Source organism: Equus asinus, chromosome 23 (genome assembly GCF_041296235.1).
Source record: "Equus asinus isolate D_3611 breed Donkey chromosome 23, EquAss-T2T_v2, whole genome shotgun sequence".
Classification (NCBI taxonomy): domain Eukaryota; kingdom Metazoa; phylum Chordata; class Mammalia; order Perissodactyla; family Equidae; genus Equus; species Equus asinus.
The window spans coordinates 25,371,253-25,390,364 of NC_091812.1; the positions used below are offsets into that span (position 1 = coordinate 25,371,253).

General features: G+C 39.2%; 1 long non-coding RNA gene across 1 annotated transcript in view; it reads left to right on the forward strand.

The window, feature by feature from the left end:
* LOC139041678 (uncharacterized) overlaps nucleotides 1-18,586 on the forward strand; it is a 50,541-nt gene extending 31,955 nt beyond the window's left edge. Inside the window, exons 2-4 of the long non-coding RNA XR_011497291.1 lie at nucleotides 8,717-8,783; nucleotides 10,200-10,313; nucleotides 12,495-18,586. This is a non-coding gene — a long non-coding RNA (uncharacterized lncRNA). The remainder of the gene's footprint in view (nucleotides 1-8,716; nucleotides 8,784-10,199; nucleotides 10,314-12,494) is intronic.
* The last annotated feature ends 526 nt before the right edge of the window (nucleotides 18,587-19,112 follow it).

The window sequence follows — 19,112 nt, forward strand, 5'->3', positions numbered from 1 at the left end:
GGCCCTTCCCCAGCCAGATTAATGGGAGAAAGCTTAAACCTCTGAAGGGAAGATTTTGAAAGTGTTTGTGAAAATCCCTCTTACTGGGTCACCATTACTCAAAGAAGGGCCTGCTGAAAATAAGAAATTCACAGCTATCCTGCTGACACGGAGAGAAAGAAAACTTCAAAGTAAACCTTGAAGAAATGATTTTTAAAGTAGTAGAGTTGAGGCTTGACCCAGTAATAGATTTTGAAAGGGTGTTTGGTATCTCTGTGGTAAGTCGGGATGTCCAACAGACAAGGCTCCAGACCCGAATACAACGAGGCTCGAGGCGCCTTCGTGGTGATATTGATTGACTATAAACAAAGACAGACGAAAGTAACTAGAGTAGCAGAGAAAAATGTATTTTGGGGAAAAAAGTTATTATCCTCCTTCCAGATAGCTAATACTACAGCCGTAGAAATTCACTTTACAACAAATGTTTTTTCAGATCCTGCAATGTGCCAGGCACTGGATAAAAGACACATTTCTAAGCCCCAAGGCATTTTCAGGCTAGTTTAGGTTAAAATTTTAGAGAGGTCGGTGGAAGGAGGGAATAATCTATGGCCTCTACACAAAAAACAAACCTGCCACTTTAGCATTATCAATACCCCACCCCCTATCGAGTTGCTCTGAAAAAAGAACTATGCCACACAAAATGACTCGTTTTGTTTCTGCCACAAAATAGGCGGGTAACTTAGAGCAGTTACTTCACTTTCCTGCGTCTTACTTTCTGCTTGGCCAAATACCACCGGGCAGAGTCAGGGGCCACAGGGGGAGGAGGAAGACTGTAAACAAAAATTATTTCTAAATCGTCTTTTAATTCTGTAACTTAAATTTGGTCGGGAATTGATATGCAACACAGCATTAGGATGTGATCTTTGATGATCTCTGTGAACAGAATACGAACTCTCCTTCACGAGAATCAATTTGTATCAAACCTGTTGGTGGAGTTATTGACGACAGGAGGGGGTTTTGCCACAATGTCACTTTCCTTATCACTCACTCCTGGTCTCACGGTTCCTGGCTCTGAGACAGGTGGAAGTAGGGCAGTATCGGTCAGGAGAAAACATAGAGCTGAGGGAAGCCCCTTGTCCTTTGCTTCCCCTTGATGGATATTTTCCAAAGACTAGGATTTAACTGGTTATTTTGGAGTCATCCAATCTGGAGTAAGTCTAGGGAACAGAATACTTAATGGTGGCAGGGGTTTCTCATGATCTGTGTGTATAGGTGCCTTCCAGCCCTGGCAGGGGTCTCCTATCCAAATGCTGTAGCATCTCCTAAACAGACACCAGGTAAAACTAGAGAAAAACCGAAAAACCTACTTGGAATCACTGTCTTAAAGAGGCAACCTTGTCCATTGCAGACATTTGGGATTTCACAGTTTCCCATCAATTCAAAAAAGTTTAAGCACCAAGTATAAGGCAGGTATTGTTCCAGAGCTGAGGTCATGGGCAGTAAAGCAAGACAATTTGATCTTGCGATCTGAAGGGTGAGAGAGGCAGTACACACACATCAGATCCAACAAAAAGTAACTTCAGGGGGCGGCGAGGGCCGTCACAAATCGCAGCTCCACACCTGAGTCTGCTATGGCTGTGGCGACAGCTTCCACGCAAGCTTGCCAGCTTGAGCCAGCTTGAAATAAGCACAGCTTGCTCGTGCCTCCCCTTGGGCTGGAGGCCTGCCCTAGAGCATCTCAGCTGGGATGCCCCTGGGGGCCTGTGGGGCACTTATTCATGGGATTGCCACCCTGATCCATGGGCGATGGAACATAAATGTGCTTCCCATTTCATCTCCATGGAGGAAAGATCTGAGATGCATTTCATGAGGCACTTCAGAGGGTTCTACCGAAGTGAAAATGCATTCTTGTATTTGCTTTCCTTCCCTGTTTCACTCTCCTGTCCCTCAGTCCTGCTCCTTGAGATCCTTCCCAAATAAACTGCCTGAATGCAGGCTTCCGTCTCATATTCTGCTTTATGGGGATATCTAGGCTACTGAACCATACAAAACACTTGTGCTTTTGTGATTTTATCCAGATGTACTCCTTACAGCAATGCAGAAAATACTTGATGCAGGGCAGGCAGAGAGACAGGTGTGGTGAGATGGCTGGAGGAAGACACTTGAGGATTATATTGCAAGGACAAAACTTTTTGGAAGTCAAGTGGTTTATATTAAAAATTCATGTGAATTTTGCATTCTTCACAATATTTTCAAGTACATTTTAATATAAAGTTATTAAGATTGTAACACCTCCATAATAACTAAAGTCCTACAGCAGCTTATTGGCTGGCCTACAGTATTGTCACATCCAAACCTTGCTTGATAGCATTCTAAAATGCAAATCTGATCAAGTCGTTCCTTTGCTTATAACTTTAAAAGGGACAGACCATTTGATGAAGTTCTGATGACGTTTAAACTCCCTAACATGATTTATAAGCTCTTGCATAATTTGGCCCCTGCTTATATCCCCAGCCATTTGCTATCCTCTCCTTGACATTTATCATCCAGCCATAATGAATTCCTTTGAATCCCTTAAGCGCTCTGTGTTCTCTTGCCTCCAGGCATTTGCTCATTCTGTTAAGTCAGTCTGTAGTCCTCACCCCACTGCTCTACAATCTGCTCTCAAACCAGATCTTCATTCCTCAGCTTCCTCTTAGAAAAATGAATCTCTGTCTGGGTCTGAGTTAGATGCTCAGCCATGTGCTCCTTCTGCATCCTCATCTTCCTCCGTGGTAGTACATGTTTCACCCTTTTATTCTTGCCTGTTAGCCTGCATCTCCCATGGAATAGAAGTATAGGGCCACAGGTCACTGCATTGGTCCCTGTTGCCTGGTGCCTTGCAGAGTACCAGGAACAAAGCTAACGACTGTCAAGTTAAGGTCCTCAGAGTCACTGAGTTCAACTATTGTTCCTCACACTTGCTGGCTGTATGACTTTGGGCAACTCTTGCAAGCTCTTTTAGTCTTAGTTTCTTTATCTGTAAATCGTGGGAAATAATAATATCCTGATTATAGGATGATTGAGAAAAATGAGATGATTCATGCCATTTAACACAATGACTGACCCATAGAAAGCACTTAATAAATGACGGCTACTATTATTCTAATAATTATTATTATAATTATTAGGTATTCAATATATACAAATGAAATGACTGAATGAATGCAAAATAAAAATATTTCATACCTTTTCTCATTTGTTAATGAGCAAGTTATTTTTTCATTGTCTATCAATTTCTTAAAATCAGAGCTGAACTGAAGAAGCTATTAAAACGTTTAAGATTCAGCATCCAGGAAATTTTTCTTCACTGCTCCATTGTCACAAAAGCACATACATATGTGGATATGACTGGCACTAGTTTTTTCAGCCTCATTATAACTAGGTAATTAGGATTATAACAAAGGAGAGTGTGGCAGGCTGAGTAACGCCCCCTCCCCTCCTGCCCTCCAAAGATGTCCATGCTGTAAACCCTGGACTCTGTGACTATGTTATTTCACACGATAAAAGGGACTTTACAGATGTGATTAAAGGAGGGATCTTGAAATGGGGAGATTATCCTGTATTATCTAGGTGGGCTCACCAGGATCCTCATAAGAGGCAGGCAGGAGGACAGAGTCAGAGAGAGAAGGTGATGCGATGATAGAAGCAGGTGGCCCAAAGGTGATGTGATATGAGACCAAGAGCCAAAGAACGATGATGGCCTCTAGAAGCTGGAAGGAACGGCTCCTCCCCTGGAGTCTCCAGAAGGAACCAGTCCGGCCAACACCTTGATTTTAGCTCCATAAAACTCCTTTTCTCAATTGAGATATAACTGACATATAGCACTATATTAGTTTCAAGTGTGATAAGACTCATTTTTAGACTCTGACCTCCAGAACTCTAAGAGAATAAATTTGTATTGTTTTAAACTACCAAATTTGAGGTAATTTGTAACAGTGGCAACTGGAAGCAGCTACGGATTTGAAATGTACAGAATATTGACTAGAAAGTGGTTTAACATGGTATTTTTGGATTTCTGAGGATGGGGAGAATGACAAGCATAAATTTATACTGAAGAGATAATCTCTTATGATGTAAAGAGGACGGAAGATAGAACTTTTGCTGGCTATTTAAACCAGTGAGAAGTGCTAACCTTTTCTTATTCTAAACTCCAATAGACATTTATATGTATTTGGATCTGTAACCATGCCGTTTTAAATATTGTGGCTCTATAATATATTCTACTATGTGGTAGAACTCGCCTCAACTCGCTGTTTTTACTTTCAAAAAATTTTCAGCTGTTGCACATTTATGCTTCCAGGTTAATTTAGGAATATTCTTGTCACCTTAAAGTAAGGATATTTTAATTTTCTTTTGGTTTTAGTGGACTTTGGAGGATTTTTAGGAAATACAAGTATCTTAATTTTATTGTCTTCTTATTCATCAATAATGTGTATTTATGTATTTAACCAATTTTTCCCATAAGTGCCTCAGTAGAGTGTTATCTTTTCTTCAAAATGGGTTTGCGTATTTAACACGATTTATTTCTAGGTATTTTGTTGTTGTTCTTATGAATGGAAGCTTTTCTTCCACTGTCACTGCTGTAAACTGAATGCTTGTGTCGCCCCCAGTCCTACTCCCCCAATGTGATGGTATTTGGAGGTGGGGCCTTTGGAGGATGACTGTTCATGAGGGTGGAGCCCTCATGAATGATTATTAAAGCTTATGAAATAGACCCCAGAGAACACGCTCATCCCCTCCACCATGTGAAGACAGCGAGAAAACAGCCATCTGGCTATGAACTAGTGAACTAGGAAATAGACTCTCACCAGACACCCAATCTTTTGCCACCTTGATCTTGGACTTCCCAGTCTCCAGAACTGTGAGAAATAAATTTCTGTTGTTTGTAAGCTACACAGTTTATAGCATTTCGCTATAGCAGCCCAAATGGACTAAGACAGCCACATGGCCTTTTTCTTAGCTCGATCAGCTTTCTTTTCATCTCATTTTGCTGTCAAAGGAGCTCATGTTTGCTCTCTTCCTGTTCCACCTTGGTCCACTATGTCACAGGGTCTATGTTCTCTTCTATTTCCATGAGAAATGCATTTGTTGTCCACAATTTTCTTTTGTTTCCTGGGATAAATATACTGCTAGTGTAGATTCTTTATCTTTCTCTTATACATCATATTCTTTTCTTTTTTGCCTTTTTATTTCTAAAGAAAATTTGCCTTCAGTGCATCGGTCCATTGAAAAAAAATAAGCTTGTTTATTTCTGATGGGTGCAATTCTGAGCATTCTATTTGCTCTCTAATAGTGTATGATTTTCCTCTTGACTTCTCCCTTAGATTTCATACTCTTTTGCTATCCTTCCTTTAAAACAAAACTTAAACGATGAACTGGACCTTTTTTACCCCCAAGATATCCAGCAGCTTGGGAAGGGCAAGTGGGGTCAGAATAGCAGATCTTGGCAGCTGCAATTGGTAAAACAGACTGCTTTCCCCAGACAAGTAAAATTAGTATAAAAAATCTTGTTTGTGATATCAGATTATGGAAGGCACATGGAAGTCTGTTCTCACAGCTCCAACTACTGTGGAAATCGGTGTGCACCCACTGTTGGCAGGATATGTTACCATCCCAACCAATTATAGAGGACCCTTGGCTCCTGACTTCGACCACATAACTTTACATGACAAAGTAACAGTATTTTCAACTTTTATCGAAGATTTATTTTTTCACCTGACCTAAATTTTCTTTCAAAAAACTGCAACCTTTGTGTTACCGCATATATGAAATTGAGTGAAGAACATAAAATCTTGTTAAGGGGCAGATGCTGTGCCATAGTTAGTTGCTTTGGCTAGTAAAGCGACTTTCGTACAAACTAGCTTCTCAGTCTATGCCAATTTAATTTCTTGTGGCAGCAAAATTATCAGGCACTCTGTGTTATGGACTTTTGAGTATTCCACAAAGATAATCAAAGTTGTAAATGCTGAATCTTGAGTGCTGATGGTTCACTATATTCACTGTAGCTTTTCAGACTTCAAAATTGCATAAGTAGGTAAGACGTTTCGTGATAAGCCCTGTAATGATGTCAGCTCAGATCATTTTGTAGGTAGAAAAGAATTTCGAACATAAATTTTATCATTTAAGGTAAAAATCATTATATATACAGAGATAGCTCTCCTGTAACTTGGCCCTTCTGAAAAACTCCTATTCATAAAATAGGCCCACTTTTCCATAAAGTTGTGAGGAAAATATCTGAAATGCGGTTTAAGGGCCCAAAGACTAAATAGAAATGGTAAAAGACAAGATGGGGGAAGATAGAAAAGATTTAGACTTCGTAATTTTTTCATGTGGGTACTGACGTTTTGCTGTTCACAGGCCCAAGGAAACCACTTTTTCCTGATACCTCACCCACTCAGATTTGCACATAGAGCTAAAATAAGCCTGGCAGAGAGGGTGTAAAGGTCATTGAAGGAGAAAGCCTCCAGAATTCAGCTCACTGTGCAGGACCACTGCTTAACTCCTTTCCTGTGTCACTGCTAACAAGTTTTGAAGTCCCACATCTAAAGGAAATAAAAGGATTCCTAAAGGAAGTTTTCCTTTGCTCCCCTTAGAAATGACACTCCACTTATTCAAGAACCCAGTGAAGTAGGTATTTGAGCAAAGTCACTACAAAGAAACAGTCAACGGGATAGGACAGGCGACATTCAGTAACGTCCTTTGAGACATTCAGTAAGAAGGCAGTTTAAAGATGACCATTTTGACTTGAGAGAGGCAGCCAACTAGTTTTGAAGTCGTATAAAATATAGAGAAATGTACCCCCAATTTTGATGTTATCTTAGTCTTTGTCCTGCACTTGCTGTGCTCTCTCTCACTCCTTACACATATCCTCATTCTCCTTTATTGTGTACTAAAACAAAAACAGATCTCATTCAACACAAACGAAATCCTCTACAAATCTAACAGGGATAGAGGGTTATAAGCTTTTGGACATCCATTCCAAGCATCCTGTTACATTGTAGGACACCTCATTGCTGGAGGAGAAATTCTTACATATCAGCAGGTGAAATCTTATTTGGGTGGTAATATCCTTGACTAAGTAGATACTTAGAGTTTTCTGATATACCAACCTGACAGCTGCTTCTGCGACCTTTAGTTACCTCAGTGCAGTTCCCACTGATGCCATTTCTTTGACTCCCAACACATTCCATGGTTGTGCTCACCATTGACAGATCTGTATGGATATATGGCTTCCTTCACTTTAGAATGAAAAGATGAATCTTGAAGGTAAATACTCTTGGGTTGACATTTAAATAAGTAATTTTGTTTTGGGGAGAAAATAATTTTAATTTATTCTTATTTTAAATCTGTATCATCCTAGTGAAATTGATATCAAGGCAAGATAAAGGTCTTCAAAAATACTTATGTCTTGTATGGAGGTTATTAAGAATGTCCAGGGGTCGGCCCAGTGGCGCAGCGGTGAAGTTCTCACGTTCTGCTTCTCGGCAGCCTGGGGTTTGCCGGTTCGGATCCTGGATGCTGACATGGCACCGCTTGGCAAAAGCCATGCTGTGGCAGGCATCCCACATATAAAGTAGAGGAAGATGGGCATGGATGTTAGCTCAGGGCTAGTCTTCCTCAGCAAAAAGAGGAGGATTGGCAGTAGTTAGCTGAGGGCTAATCTTCCTCAAAAAAACACCAAAAAAGAATGCCCCTGCTTTTAAAGGGTGAAATGTACTGCATTAAGATGATCTCATACATCTATAAACAGGTACATGGGCATATATGTGTATATAGGCACATGTTTATATTTGTGCATCTATAGAATGTGTATGTATGAAGAACAACTAGGAAATGTTAACGAATGTTAAACCTGGGTATGGATATACAGGAGTTATTTGTCTATTTATTTCAATTTTTGAATCATTAAAAAATTTCAAATATTGATATCCATATTAAAATTTCAAGGCACAAACAATTTGCATTAAGATTTTCCCCCCTTTATATGAGGCCTTGGACTGTAGGATGAAAGGTATGAAAAATCAGGAAAGCAACCAGCCAGACCAGTCTGCTTTGTGAAAGGCTGCAGCACGGCATGGCGGGACTGGGGATCTTGAAACAGCAGTCAAGTACACATCCTTCCTTTCTTGCCTCTACGCTTCCTGATTCCGTCTGCTGCCTGCTTTTCTGCAGTCATAGCCAATAACATGCTTGGGATAGAATCGGAACTTTTTTCAACTGGAGTCTCCCATATGTTCATTATAGAAAATGTGTTTGCATTTTCACTGCAACACACCGCATATACTGACGCTGCCTGACTGTGAATTCATGGCTGGGAGAGAAGAGGGACTGGCAGATGAAGTGAAAGAAAGTTGGTGAGAAGTGGAATTCCAGCCCAAGAGAGTTTCAGAGTTTCACAGGACTTTGAAGCTCTTCTGCTTGGCATAGCTCTCATTACAGAATGTCTGGTTGTTGTTTCTTCCCTCGCTGGGGCCCTTTTCCATTTAGACATGGCTATAATTTCATCAGTTATAGCAACACGTGAACTTTCTCAGCGTGGGACCCTACGTGAGACAAATGTGTCTAATTTCTGATTGGTTGAGGTCTATCTTTAAAGTGATTTTCTTTTTTCCTAGCCACTGATGGTATTGATTCTTATTTCATGGATGCCGGTCGATTCAGTGTCACTAGCATATTCTGTTTTTCCCTTATGTAGATGAATTAATGGATGGATGGTTGAAGAATGGATGGATAGAGAGGGAGAGCCAGATTGAGAGAGAGAGGTAATCACATTTTTGTCTTACTTTTGGCTGACCTTAGGGCCGGCTATTAGAGAACACGTGGGAAAGGTCTGGGACACAAATAAATGAGAAAGCTTTATGTACTGAATCCACATTTCTGTGCTGCTTGCAATAGACAGCTGTTTGGAGCTTTGGAGCACCTGTCTTCATAAAAGCCATGACTTTCCTAAGGTTTCTAACTCCTATTAATCAGACAGTGTTGCCATATTATGACCAAATTTATTTTGTTATGGATTAATTGAGATTTTCAGTTGACCACTATATTAGTTTGCTAGACCTGCCATAACAGAGTACCACAAACCAGGTGGCTTTAAACAACAGAAATGTATTCTCTTATGATTCCTGACTAAGAAGTCTAAAGTCAAAGTATCAGCAGGGCGTATTCCTTATGAATATTCTAGGAAAGACTCTTTCCTAGCCTCTTCTTAGCCTCTGGTGATTGCTGGCAATCCTTGGTGCTCCTTGGCTTGTAAATGCATCGTTCCAGTTTCTGCCTCAGTCTGCACGTGGCCATCTTCCTTCTGTGTGTATTTCTGTATCTCCACATGGCCTTCTTATAAGGACACCAGTCATTGGATTTAGGGCCCACTCTAATTCATTATGATTCCATCTTAATTTATTACAGCTACAATGACCCTATTTCCAAATAAATTCACATCTTGAGGTTCTAGTTGCCATGAATCTTGGAGAAACCCTATTCAACTCCCTCCACCCAGAAGAAATAAGTATATTAAAAAGGTTAGTCTTTGACCTCGGTGTCTTTGAGTCATCTCCCAGGGCCACCATTCTCTACCTGTGTGACTTCAGAGAATTTACTTAGCCTTTCCCTGGCCTTGGTAAACTGAGGATAATAATATCTACTTCTGGGTAAATTGCTTAAAATAATGCTTGGCACAAAGCAAGAAGTCAATAAACGTTAGTTCTCCTAACATTTTCTTCTTTGTCCTGCAGTTATTTGTGAACTAATATGCATGCTCCACTAGGCAGGGAACTATTGGAAGCCAGGGTCTGGGCATTAACTATCTTAGTGTGCCATATGCTGTCAAGTAGCTGCTTGTTATGTGGCTGTGCTCAGTACACGCTTGCAGATCTGATAGAGAATGGAACCCTTTCAGATTCTATCTGAATTCTTAACTAATATGACAAGTTTTCTCTTGTTCTTTAATGGAGTTCTGGCAGAAGACTTTTCCACCTGCAGAGATCACACATGAGATACACCAGTCAAATATTTTGTGCATTTTCTTTTTTGATGTGTGCACGGAAGAAACCTTTTAACATAATTGTAATACCGGGAAGTTTTTACTTATTGGATACTTAATGTGTGCTAGGCACAGACAATATATTATCTCAATTTCTCATCCTCACAAGAACCATGCGATGTGTTTGCTGTTATTCCAGGTTTACAGAAGAAGAAAGGAAGCTCAGAGAAGCTAAGCCAGCTGTGATACAGAAGCCCACAGTTGTAAGAAGGGACAAGGCTGAGATCTGAACCCACTTTAAGCTGGCTCTAAGGTCCTTAATCTCCCCCCTCTATTGTGTTGTCCTCTTTCTTTTTTATTATAACCATATGAAAAACTTGAGAAGTAAGGAAAATTGTCTACTATAATTCCAACACCTCATCACAATTTGCTATATACGTTTTGCGTGTTATCTTCTCGTCTTCTCCATTTGCCTATTTTCCATCCTTGATATCATAGTAGACTCACGATTTTGTGACTTGCTTTTTTCATCACCTCAAGTGCTTTTTCACCACATATTTGTCATATACCATGCACCAATTATCACCATTTTTCTTTTTCTTTGAGTGGCAAATAAAATATGTGGCCAATCAAATAAAAATCTTGGTATGTTGTTCGTACTCACCATGTCTTGACCTAATTTGGAAGATATTTTTTCCTTCAAGGAAGAAGGAGAATTCAGGGAAATCATAAATGAGAGCATAGCCATAGATGGAGACAAGTTAATTTTTATTCTGAACTCTGAAGTGATAGTTTCCTGTCATTGTCTGAATAATATTTTCACCTCTTAAACACTTCTGGGTATCATGCTCTACAGAAAAGCCAAAACGGAACAAACTATCACACAGCACACACACACACACACACACACACACATTGAAATCAAGAGGGAAAGAAAGAGAATAAAGATCCCAACAAAACTTAAAAGAAAAATAGAAACTACTGAATCTGTTGGGTTAGCTCTATTACAAAACTGAACATAAATTGTTAGACACACAAAAGGAAGAGAAAATCTTAATCTGCGCAGCAGGTAACTTACTGAATTATGATTTTTGACTTACATGCACTACTAGGAAAAAATCAGGAAGGCTGCGTGCTCTTTGTATTTTTCCTTTTTTCATGTCAAGACCTTTGATTCAGGGGCATTTGGAAAATAAGATATTTGAGGACAAACTCTTTTCTAGGCTTGGTAAAAAAAAGCCTAAATCTATGGAAGACATTGTGCCAGGAGACGCAGAGAGAGGCAGTGCTCTTCTGGGGTGAGTGGAGGGGAGAAAAGAGTGATGAAAGCCAGACGGTAAAGAGAGAGGAGAAGGGAAGGAAAGGGAGGAGACAGGAGGTGGGACGGAGGAGGGAGGAACGGAGAAGATGCTGCCTTTGTGGTTCTCTACTTTCTTTTGAGCAGCTCCAGTTAATCAAGATCAAAACATGTTCTGTTTTGAACTATATACACACTATATATGTAATTTTAATTTTCATTTTCTAGTAGCCATACTGAAAAAAAGGAAGATGAAACGGGTGAAATTAATTTTAATAAGATATTTTATTGAACCCAAAATATTATCACTTCAGCATGTAATCAATACAAAAATTAGCAATTGGATATGTGATATTATTTTTGTCACACTAAGTATTCAGTATCAAGTGTGTAAGTGTAACCTACACAAGATTTCAATTCAAACTAGCCACCTTTCAGAACCACATCTGACTAGTGGTTATTTTATTGGACCACATAGCTCTTTGTAATAGATATCTGAATTTTTAACTCTTAAAATTACCCTAAAGATTATTCTTAATCTAATTATCGCACTTTAAAAGTGAAATAAAGGGGCTGGCCCAGTGGCACAGCGGTTAAGTTTGCATGCTCCGCTTCGGCAGCCTGGGATTCACCAGTTCAGATCCGCGGTGCAGACCTACTCACTGCTTATCAAGCCATCCTATGGCAGGCGTCCCACATATAAAGTAAAGGAAGATAGGCATGGGTGTTAGCTCAGGGCCAATCTTCCTCAGCAAAAAAAGAGGAGGATTGGCAGCAGATGTTAGCTCAGGGCTAATCTTCCTCAAAAAAAAAAAAAATACTTAGAGAGGTTCAGCAATTAGTCCAAGGAGATGAAGCAAGATAGCTTAAATCCGAGAGTCTGGGGCTACTACTACACAAGTCTATTCAACCCTGGAGTATGCCATGTTTGCTTCTCTTTTGCATAAATGCTGCTAATTCCCTATCTAATATCCCTTCTCCTCTTCTTTTTAATAACTAAACTGTAATATTGGGGAGGGGAGAAGTAATATGCTCAGGATAAATCTACATTTCTCAGCTTCCCTCGTGTGTAGGGCTGCTCATGAGACAGTTCTGGCCAATGAGTTAAAAGCAGAAATATGAAGGCAATTTCAGAGTAAGAGTCACTTTTCTGAAATAATGCCTCATCTCTTGTTCGTTATCGTTTTCTCGTTATAGAATGCAGTTGTGAGACTAGAGGTGAGGCTGCCATCTTATGACACTGAGATGACCACGGGCCTGAAAGCCACACTCTACAGATGATGGACGAGAAAGATGGAAGGAGAGTGTCGATGACACGGAGCTGGTGTGCCAGCCATAAACCCTATGCTATCGAACTTCGTATTATCCAAGTATAAACCCTTGTTTGGCACTCACATGCCATACACGTAATTCTTGACTGATATTTTCATTTCAAACATCGTTATTTCAAGATCAGTAGACTTTTACAGTAAAAATTTCAACCAAATACTGATCATTCTCTGAAGGCTAATATTTGTTAGTAAATACGCCAAATATAGGAACAAAAAATAAGAGAAAGATATTATTTTCCCTTTGTAATATACAGAGGTCTTGAAAAGAATTTTTTTAATCCTCTATATTGCTGTACAGTTTATTAGAACAAAATATGTTTATATCATAGCCGTGGTACAACCCCATGTTCACGGACGTTAATGCTTGTTAAAATAGAGAAGGAGCTGTCTTCTGGAATGATGACTGATGGTGTACTAGGAATGATGTGATCTTGGTTCTTTTCATAGTTCTGTCACAAACAAGTTGTCTTTGGGCAATTCAGGTGTAAGTCAATTTCCTCATCTGTAAACCACAGAGTAAGGTAGCAGCACCCTGAGCTCCTGTGCAGCTTTAGCGTTCTGCGCATCTATAGCGGCGTTTCTTCCAGGAGACAGGATTCACAGGCTGATTCCCTCCATGTTTGGCCCTTGGGGCTGTGCTAGTTTAAATTGTTAGCTGAAATTTTTGGCAGTGATAACTCTTAAACATCCACCATTTGCAACTCTGACAGTATTCCTTCTGCTACGGAACCTACCCTTTTAGAAGACTCAACTTATTCAGTATTGCATAAAGCACCTTCACAAAATTTCAAACGAAAAGGATTTCAAGGAAGTCAGATTTAGTACCTATTTTCTCTTTCAGAGGTTCTGGGAAATTATTTTTAGTGAGCTAAGAAAACAGGGACTATTCATACAATTTAACATACTCCGTGTGTGTGTGTTTTAAAATATTAGAATCATTTCTTTAGTTCTATTTACTATTAGGCATTATTGAAAATTCTGCTTCTTTTCATTTGCTCTTAAAAAACCCCCAAAGAGTCTTTTTCCAATTTTAAAAACTCTTGGCTAAATACTGGTGCTATTTTCAACTTAGAGTAACTGGCAACCTCACATTTTGTAAAGTTCAAGAAGAGCAGAAACTCAGCTTCCGAATATGCTGCTCTGTCAGCCAGTTAGGATGAACAGGAAGCAGACAAGGGAAGACAAATTTCTGGAAGCCAAACCTTCCTTTCCTGTGAAGAGCAGACTCAAATGAGACTGGTTTTCAAGTCTCCTGTTTCAGATGATCATGTTGATGGGAGGGTGGGACCCACTTCTATTCATTCTTTTTCCATCCGGGTCATTTATTACACTTCTCCTTAAACCTTCTATTATACTTAACATTATTTTTAAAGCTATTGCTATCAAAAAACACGTATTTTACCTCACAATATGCCTGCAAACCATGATTCCAAGGAGGCAGAGTTGCCTAATGGTTAAGAGTGGAAGGATAATGGAAAACCAGATCTGTCACAATTAAAGAAATCACTCACTCTTTCCTAACCCTCAGTTTCCTATTTTCCACTGAAAAATGGGGATAATTATAGTCTCATATAGGATGATTGTGATGACTCTGTATGACAATAACATGTAGAACATTCAGTTACTCTTGGTCATGGTCAGTATTCAATAACTGATAAATGTATGTCAGTATCATTATTAGCTTTATCATTATTGTTTGAAGCAGTAATAATATTTCTTAACATAGTTTTCCTTGGTGATACCATTAAATACTTCTCTGCTATTACGCAGAGGAAGTAGATTTCTAGAGTCACCCCAATACATTTAATTTTAGTGAGGTTTTTTTCCCCCTTTTTGGTTTCCTGAAATAGTCCATGCAGGATTCTTGAGAGTGTGGACAAGGTTGTGTTCATCATATGTTCAATGTCCAGCGCAGAGCCTCATGAATAAACGTTCATGGAACAAATCCCTTTTGGGTGAGAAGCAATAGAAATGCTTTCTGGTGCAACCCTCTGCATTTTTACTCTATTTCATAAAAAACTATCTGTTGATCCTAAAGTAACAAAATGTTAAATGGGACTCTTTCATTGTCTTATAACTGACGCAAAATCTCCAAACCGAGAATAACACATACTAAGTACCTCCTCATTCGCAAGAGAACAACGATCTTAAAAACATCCTTGGAGTTCTTATTAAAAGTAACAAATCTGATACTGTGACCATTACTGCCCGTCTTCTCCAAGCCTCTGTAAGAGACCGTACAGAGAATCTGAGAGAATGTTAAAGGCTTGAGTCAGAGTACTAGGGCACATGTACTTCCAGGAGGAGGAGGGTCCGCATCTCCGAATAAGCCAAGGGAGAGGTCTGCAAGGGGATTACTTGCAGCGACTGATGTTTGCTAGAAGGTGAAATGAGCATCTCATTCCCTGATAGGTGTCTGCTCAAACAGTGGACTTTCTGTGCCTTCCTCTGCCTTACGGGAGAGAGAAAGAGGAAAAAAATAGAGATAAACTGTAGGGCGAAGTGGAAGAGGAGAGCAGCAGGCTCCATTATCACCTTCTGACAAGACAAGGCATAGGAGTTTCCCATGAACCAAACGGGCCCCTAGAAAGTGACCCACCTTGAGCCATCTGCTGATGCCCCACTCAGGAGGGCTCCAACTGTAAAAATTGAGAGTGGGGAGTTTCTCAGTGACCTGGAGCTGAAGAGGGTGTCTGAGGAGGACAGCTGGAGAACATAGTCACAACAGGTCCTGTGAAGGAAGTGACCATTCTGAGGAACCCACCTCTGGCAGCTGCCCCTGCCAGAGAAAGCAGCCCTGGGATGCTGCCCCAAGGGGAGCACCAAGTAGTGAAAGACTGGCTCTTTGCTTGAATCCTCCTGATCTAACCCCTCTTTCAGAGGGGCGGGCAGAAAGAAAAGAAGAGGCAGAGAGCCAAAGGGCATGGAAGAGAAAAGGCTTGAATTGGCTGTAAGATGGAGGTTTTAAGACTGGACTGGAGTTTTTTCATACTTCAGTATAAAACGATGAGACTTAAACCAAGGCTGACTGGCTCCTTATGGAACACGCTCGATGTTATCAAGGGCTGTGGAAAGTTCGTTCAAAAAGAGCAAGCACGAAGGCAGTGATGGAAGGAAAAATGAATCTCTTTCCTATGTACCCTTGTGTAGAAAAGGCTGTGCAATGCACCATTTACATTCACAACCCTGTGAAGTAGCTAGGTGGGTAGGTAGGCCAGTCAATGGTCGCTGTGAAATGCACCCCCTATCTTCACAAAGTGAGTCGGCACAAGTGGGGATTCTGAAGCAGAACCTCTGATGGTGCCGAGTTCTCTTTGCACTGCGCTGCCCTGCCTCCTCTGTAAGAGCTTCGCTTCTATCGCACTTTGAAATTAACGAAGCGCTTGGGTGAACCACTGCCTTGCCAGGAATGTTTAGTCTGAACAAAATTCTGTTTAACAAGGTGTCAAAACACCCATTAAAGATGTTTCTAAGAGCATTATCTTCACACCGCAGGGAGTTGACGCGATGTAGAGAAAATACAGGATTGGGAATCCGGAGGAGGCACGCATCCCGGCCACAGCTCAAGGAGAAGCCCTGCAAGAGGGCCATGGCCTTCGGAGTCAGATCGAGATCCAAATTCTGGCTCTGTTATTTAGCAGCTGTGTGACCTAAGGCACAATTGTTAACCTCTTTAATCCTCGGTTTCTCCACGCATACGATGGGGAAATGGCACCTACCTTATAGGACTGCTGGGAGGATGAATGAGATGAGAGGAAAGTGGCTGGAACAGAACCCAATAAAGGTCCAATAAGGCATGAGTTTTATCAAATCCTCATCAGTACATTTTCTGCTCTGCCGAACTAAGAGAACTCTTGTGATGATGAAATACAGCAATACATACGAGAAAGCTTTTTAAAGCGAAAGTTATTTTAAAATATTTATTTTTCTTGTTCTCTTCCTGGGAGGTATCTCTCTTTGAACTACAGGGACACAGGGTGAAGATGAAATGGGGAAATTCCTTCTCCTCTTCTTAGAAAACAAATTCTAATCTCTCAGAACCAATTTGCTTTGTATTTCCTAGGCTACAGTTACTTTTATTAGTATTTATATATAGATATCATTTCTTCTCAATTTTAAAAGACATGCATATTCATTGCAGAAAATGTGGGAAATATAACAAAGTATTTCCTTTCAGTTTTTTTCTAGATAAGAATATTTTTAAGAATTGGGCTTATGTGCGTATACAGTTTTGCATCCTGCTTTTTGAAATTTAAGCATATGTAATAGGACTTTTTGATTAGGATCATTTGAAACTTGGTTGAGTATCTGAGCCAGTAAAAAATAAAAAGCAGAACTGTAATTCATTAACCAGAAATAGAGAAGGTGAAGACAGTTCTTGAAAGGTGTTTATTATTGTGAATTATACAAACTCACAGAAGAAAATGCAAAACGTATGTGTACAATTTATAGAAATATAAGAAGCCCAACACCCTCTGTACCTGTCTCACAGATTTGGGAATAAAACATCTTTAACTCTTTTGAAGGCCACTTAGATGTTTTCTCCCCACTACACCCTTCTTCCGTACAATCCCCCAAGAAGTAACCTCCGGCCTCAAGAATGACACTCAAAATGTTTAATAAGTATGTGGCATGTCATTTGTCACTGCCAAGGGTGGTTTCTCTCCATCCAGGGTCTCAGAGGCCAGAGGCACCAGGATGTAGGAGCAACCTCCCTGCCACTTTTCCTGTATTTTGGTTTTGCCACATCATTTATTTAAACTTCATATTTAATTGAATTAGCAATCTTTTCTCTATTGCCTCTGTTTCTTTAGGAATAGCTAGAAATGCTTTCTCCACAGCTAGGTTATAAAGGAATTCACTGATGTTTTCTTGTAGTACTTGTATGATTTCATTCTCTATGTTTAGATCTCTGATTGATTCGCAGTGCATGCTGGTATATGCTGCAAGATGTGGATAGAATTTTCTTTCTTCTCAACCATTTGAGATGACACTCTTATTATAAATTAAATAGCTTGGGTCCATTTCTATATCTCCTTTTATGTTCGTTATTATGTTTGTCTATTCATACACCAATACCATTCTGTTTTAATGATAGGGACTTTATACTATGTTTTAATATCTGGTGGAGCTAATTTCCCTTATTGTTCTTTGTGAGAGCTTTTCCAAGTGATTTTTAAAGTTTATTTTCCATCTGAACTTTATAATCAAGTTTTCTAACTACAAAACAAAACCAAGTGAAAAAAGCAATACATGTTTGTGTTTTATTGAGATTGTGTTAAATTCATATATTAACTTGGGGAGAACTAACTTCTTTGTAATGGTGAGATGCCAACTAAGAGCAAGATAAATCTTTCCATTTATTCAAAGCTTGTTTTGTGTCTTTCAAAGATGTTTTGAAGTTTATGTCTTACAGATTTTATCTATTTCATGTTAACTTTATTACTTAGAATTGTGACTATTATTCAACAGGACTTTTCTTCTGTTATATCTTCTAAAGGGTTATAGTTTATCCATAGTAAGGCTAATGATTTTTTATTAATTCTACAGTATACTACTTAGTGATTTGTTTATTGTGTCTGTTAATTTTGTCATTTATTCTCATGGATTTTCTAGGTATACTGTCATCTCATGTACAAATAGAGATAATTTTACTTCTTTTCCAATTCTCACACCTCTAATTTTTTATACAGTAGTAAAGATAGTCAGTATCCTTGCCTTTTTCTTGATCTTAAGAAAATATTTCTAGTATTTCCCTATTAAATTAGATGCTGGCTTTAGAATGAATAAAGTTAGCTCACACACACATATGCACACACAAATCTGTATACCAATCTTAGATGTGCATATATGCAAAATTTTTAAATAAAATATTAACCAATGGAATTCAACAATACATTCAACACGTGTATTTTTCTATAAACCAGGAATGGTTCAAATACAGAAAATCCTATGATACATTTACCATAATTATAGCTTAAAGAAAACGGTCATATGATTAGTTCTCTAATGCTGACAATAAGTTCAATAAAATTCGACCATAATTCCTGATAAAATGACTCAATAAAAATAGGAATTTATGAATACTATCATAATGTGATTAATCTATCTATATCTATAGTTATATTCACAGATAGATATAGATATATAGAGAAATAGGAAAATAGAGCTCAGCTCTAAATGGGGAAATGCTAGTTCTCAATGGGGAAATACCACAGACATTTCCTTGAAGTCAAGAATTATTGTTTAACATTGTGTTAGAAATACAGCCAATGCAATCAGATGGGGGGTTATGATATTATTTAAGCCTAAGTAGCTTGAATTTATGGAAATATGAGCAATTATGACTGTTTCATCTGTGGGTTGGTTACAGGTTGAATGATACCATGTGAGTAGTAGTAGAATGGGGATGGATTTATTGTGAAACAAAGGAATGTTTCTACCTTCCACAGATTAGAAGAACAATTCATTCCAGGATCTAAAT